Consider the following 6,489-nt stretch of genomic DNA (forward strand, 5'->3'; position numbering starts at 1 on the left):
GATTCCTTTCTATTGATGTGATTGATGTTATAGATGGATACGATAAGTAAGACGACTAGATGACCGTATTGATATTATCGATAGCAATAGATAGAGACTGTAGAGAATTGATTGAGGTATTGATTTGAGCTTTACGGATTTCTCTATTGATTCGACAGATGATATAGATTTATATTGATTGAATAGATGATATAGATTCAATGGATTGATTAGACGACACGATTGATTGAACTGATAGTATTGATTGATAGATACTGCTACGAGGAGATAGTGATTGGAAGCACATACTGATTTGATTGCTGGGGAATATTGATTTATCGATGTTTTTACCGCTGATTGGATTTCCGTTGCATAGATTCATTGACCATTGACTGATATTGATTTGATTGACTGACATGCATATTGATAGCATCGCCGTGCTTTGATTTCAGTTGTAGGCTTAGGTGACCTGCTGGGCTTTGTAAAGCTCATTATATGTGGTTTAAATTTTCAGGTCCGAGCAAGGCAACTGGAATGGAGTTCGATCAGAATGTCAGACGAATCCTTTCACTATTTGATTCTGGGGCATCACAATAGGTCATCCATTTACCATTATAAGTCTCTTAGTGATTTTAAATTTGAGTGATATTGAGCTCGCTAGATTCTTCTTATAGAAACTTTTGATTTTGACTATATAAGTATGTAAGATTTAGAGATTTTTTGATACTTTAACTAATGTCATGAAGTTTTAACAATACTTTAAATATTTATTTTAGGCTCATTTCAAGTCAGATCGGGTCACTTTTTATGTCATTGAATGATTCTAAATTTAATTCGAAAAGGTTCTAATAACGCATCAGGATTCGAGCAAATCAAAAGAACTTTTTGGAGACATATTATTCACCCTTTTCTTTTGGACACCAAAATCTGTGTGGTCATAAAATGTACATTAAGTTCATAACATATTATTGTCATTCGATATTTTTTTAAATTCATGAACTTTAATGTATAAAATCTATCATTTTTTTATTATTGCCTTCAATATTTTTTTTAAATGTATACAGTGGCCCACCTTAGTTGATTTTTTTTGTAGTTACTTCCATGATGTTTAGATCACACACATAAAATTTTAGAGTTTTTCTCAAACTAATTTCTCCAAAAATTGTTGAATGATGGTTGGTCAATATTTTATGCAACACATTATTGGATTGATCATCTTCTTTAGACAGAATGGAGAAACATTGACATCAAAGTATTTATTAAGAAAATGCAAGTTTATATATGATGCTCTTGGGCAAATCTTATAGAGGAGACTATGGTTAGAGTTATTGACCAAAGATTAAGATCTCATCAAACAAATTTTTTGTTGTTGTAAAAAATAGCTAGGGTTATCACAAGATGTGCATAATACTAAAAGAATTATCATTTCCACTTTATATTAGTAGAAGATATACTAATTTTTTTAATATTTATAGTGTTGAACACCTTCATTAAAGCTAAATTATATCAACAAATTCATAGATGAAAATAAATTATTCAAGATTGATATCTGAATTCATCTAGGAATATCTCAAAGCATTCCCATTGAAGTCTAATAAAGATAATGAGGTAAAAAATCAAGCTCCACTGATGGTGCCATGATTGTATTAAATGATGTTGAAATTATAGATAATATTTTCATCATTCTGGGAATCCCATTGATGTTCGTCTGTCATAACCACACATTCCAGAGAAAGTCTTAAAATATACATGCATCGAGCGTAAATGAACTAATGAGCTAGTATGTTTTTGCCCTTCTTTTATTTAATTTATTCAAATCTAACTCATATACTTATTTTAGATGCTTATGAGAATGGATATTGATGATGAATTGAATGACGCTCTAAGTGATTAGAATGTAGAATTCATGAAGGTCAAATATATTCAAGGTAAATATAAATAAAAGTATAACAATAAGGTTAAAAAATGTAATAACCTTAGAAATTGACAAGAAAGTTGTCAAACTGAGCAACTGATCACAACCCAACCCAAACAAGACCCTCGTATATGCAGTGTCACAATACAACCCGATAAAACCTACAAACTAAGCAGGTATCATGTTGGCTAGCGACAAACAAATCCCAATTTTTTGTTTTAAAAATTTTAAGAATTTTCCTTCAAAATTTAACCAGAAATAAACCATAGTTACTAATAACATTGAGTACTAAAAAAAACTCATCCATAAAAATTATCTTTTGATTTATCACCAAAATGTATGTACAATTATAGTTCATGGCTAAAAATAGATCAACAAAATAGAGGATTAATTCAAAAGTTTAATATGAATTTATTTGAAAAAAGCATAAAACTTAAAAAGTATGAGTTGAGCATTGCGACATTGTGCTTGCTAGTGCAACTGTACTAAGAGTGTTGCAGTGCCAGAAAATACCACTGCAGCATTAAACACTTTATTCTACAGTAACTCGGTGGGCGACTTGCAGCGTTGGGTGGATAGGCACCGTGACACTAGACACTAAAATGAGTTTTTGTATTGTTTTAATCTAAATATCTTTGCTATCCATCACTCCATCCCCTCATTTATTTTGTTTTGTCAGGAAGAAAAGAAAAGAGGAAGAAGAGAATGGGAGAGTAAGAGAAAAGAGGAAGTTCTATGAGGCTTTTTCGTCCGATGCTCATGATATGAATTTTGTTCTATTTAATGTAAGTAACTATTCTTTCACTTCTATTTTTTATGGTTTTAATTTTTATGCATTTTATCTCTTATAAATTTATCAAAAATATATTATCTCCTGATTTTATAAGCTTTCATTGTATAACTTGTAATATGTTATAGATTTGATCATTCTGAATAAATTGATATAATTTTATTGTATTTTAACAAGTTAAATATATGTATAGAAATTTTTATCTGAAACAAATAGGAAAATATACTAAAAAAGGGTTGAAGTGAAGTATTATGATTTAATATGATAATGCTGAAATGTAATATGTTGAAATGATTGATATATATTAATGGAATGTGATACTGCTACTTATATGAATCTGATAAGATAGAATAAAATATTTGATATTAACGTATATAATTAGGAAGAAGAAAGGCTAATATAAAACACCATAAGGTGTTGTAAAAGGATGTATTGATTGATATCAAATATGATATGATAATCCTGCATGATATCTTTAAGAACAACATGATTTACTTATGAAAGTCATAAGGATCCGGAGATTGATCTACATGATAGAACAAAATATTTGATATATACGTATAGAATTAGGAAGAAGAAAGGATAATATGAAACATCATAAGGTGTTGTGAAAGGATGTATTGATTGATATCAAATATGATATGATAATCCTGCATGATATCTTTAAGAACAACATAATTTACTTATGGAAGTCATAAGGATCCGGAGATTGATCTACATGATTTACTGATTGAGAGACATAAGGAGCTGAAAATTGGTACGGGAGTCATAAGTATATGATGAATATTAATATATCATCATCTGAATATATGATAAATGATAAGAGCATTGATAATATCGATATATGATATATTGTACTAATATATAATAAGAATACTGATATAACTGCTTTACTAATATAACTAATTGACTAATAAGATTGAACAACTAATGGGATTGATTGGATGAATGAAACTGATTAAATGATAAAGACAGTTTGATTGATTAATTAATTAATAAAGATTGATGTAAGATTGGGACTAATAATGTATATAATCGATATAATTGACAGGCTGAGATGTGATATGCAATAGACTGATAAATGGATATAGGTGATCAGTACATAATATATATATATATATTAATTTTCTTACATGAATTATAACATATTGTTTATCTTTAAAATTATTTATTTCAATTGTAAGATTTTGGCAACTTGATAGGATATGTACTTATTATATGATTTTTATATGATTTCAGGTAAAAATAAAGAGCATGCAGTGGTAGACAATGATATTAGTTTAGTTTTAATACCGCTTGCCCCCCTTTATGTATTCTTTTGTAGCATTTTCTGGCTATTGGATATATATTTTTGGATTATAGATTTTAAAGCATAATATAAATATTGGCGATGGAAATATTATTATGTTTTCTCGATTGTTATATCCCTAAATGCAATTAGTCAGCTCTAGCTACTAATAATCAGATTGTTAATGATATGGTTGTTAAAGAATTGAAAAGATAAAAGCATAATAAAGAGAGAAAGATAATATAGGGAATATAAAATAAAATTCTTATGTTTTAAATTTTGGGGCGTGACAAAAATGAGATCAAAGCAATGGTTAGTGGAATAATTTGATTGTAACCAGGGTTATACTATTTATTGATTAAATTGTGTTTATAAACTTATTTTTTTAAGAATTTATTTTATATTTAAGATTTATTTATTGATCAGATAAATGAATCAAAAGGAAAAAAAGGAAAGAAGTCAGAGCATGATGTTGAAGTATTTTCAATAAGGTCTAAAATTATGATAAAGTTTGCTAACATAATCGCTCAGACGATGAATGATAAATTGACAAAATAATCTAGATAGAGCTATAAGAAAATATGTGAAATTAGTAAGAAAAGGATGACAAGATTGTCAAAGCACATTCTACTCTATAATGCATTTGGTGTGGGAGGAGTTATACAGGACCCTGCTATAGGGTGACATGATAATATTTTAGGTGTGGTGATTATGAACACCGAATGACATAATGCCCATTGTCGGGACTTGGGCAAGAACATGTTCTATTATAATCAATGAAAGAGGCTTCTGAAGTCCCTGATGTAATGATTGGTATAATTTTATTTTATTTATTTTTTTGGTTATTTATCTTTCAATTTAAGTTTTTGCTGTGATTTCAGAATTGATTTTGACTTGATTATAGATGCAGATTCTTAATTTTTTTTATTTTCAAATCAATTTGATTTGACATATTATAGATTTAGTTTTATTTTAAGTATACATCTCAAACTGTCTGATATGAAAATATTTAAGATGATATTTTTTAATATGGGGGATTCCAAAAGTTTAAAATAAATTTATTTGAAAAAAGTATGAAAATTATGAGTTGAGCACTATAGCGCCGGAAAATATCATCGCGCAGCACTAAAGACTCTATTCTACAATAACTCGGTGGGCGGCATACAGTGTTGTGGCGTTGTAGTGGATGGGTGCTGCAACATCAAGCACTGAAATGAGTTTTTATATTATTTTAATCTAAATATTCCTGTTATCCATCACTCCTCCCCACATTCATTTTGCTCGACCGAGAACGAAAGAAAAGAAGAAGAAGAGAAGGGGAGAGGAATAGGAGAAATGAAGCTCTTCAGGGGTATTTTTTTCGATACTCTTATACGAATTTTGTTCTATTTAATATAAGTAATTATTCTCTTACTTTTATTATTGATGATTTTGATTTCTACGAATTTTATTTCTCAAAAATTTATCAAAAATATATTATCTCCTAATTTCGTAAGCATTCATCATATAACTTTTGAAATGTTATAGATTTGATCATTATGAATAATTTGATATGATTTTATTATACTTTTATCGATTAAATATGTGCATAAAAATTTTTAGGTGAAATGAATAGAGAAAAATATGCACTGAAAATGGGTTGAAAATAATGTACTATGATTTGATATGATAATACTGAGATGTAATATGTGCTGAAATGCTTTATATGAACTGAAATGTAATAGACTAGGCTGCAAACGAATCGAGCCGAGTCGAGTGTGTGTGTTCATGTTTGAGTTCGTTTATCATTAGCTTGTTCAAATTCGGTTTGTGTTTGATTCGAGCTTTATTATTTGTGTTCATGTTTGGTTCGTTTAATTTAAGGGTGTTCATGTTTGATCCGTTTAATGTTTATGGAACTTTAAACAAACAAGCCCTAACGAGCTATGTTCGTGATCATATTTAACAAACAATCTATTGAACAAACAAACATTAAATTTGTTCATGAATATCTTAAATAAACAATCTAGCAAACATAGACAAATGTGAAATGTCTTTTGTTCAGAAAATTAAATTTATAATAAAATCATTTTTCTATTTAAAATGAAAATATTAATCTTTATGAATATATTTTTAAATGAAGCTTACATGTTGCATTTCTCTCCATTCGAGCTTAGTGTCGAACTTGTTCACAAACTTCAAATGATATTGTTTGTGAACATAATGAACCAAACAGATTAGTGTTCAAGCTTGTTTATTTAAGGATCGAGTATTTAAAATGTTTTTCATGTTTGTTTGTCTAGTTAGTTAAACGATCACAAATGAGCTTCAATCGAACCGAGCATCGAGTAGCTCGTCAAACGCTTGGTTCGCTTGCAACCCTATGTAATACTAATATTGGTATTAATATGATAAGATAGCACAAAATATTTGTGTATATAGATAGATAGATATATATATATATAGTTTTATATCTACTCAAGCGGAAATCTTTAAACTCTAAGGTTGACCTCCATAATTTAAGTTTACCTTCAACTC

This window comes from Dendrobium catenatum, unplaced genomic scaffold (assembly GCF_001605985.2).
Source record: "Dendrobium catenatum unplaced genomic scaffold, ASM160598v2 fragScaff_scaffold_1221, whole genome shotgun sequence".
Taxonomy (NCBI): Eukaryota; Viridiplantae; Streptophyta; class Magnoliopsida; order Asparagales; family Orchidaceae; genus Dendrobium; species Dendrobium catenatum.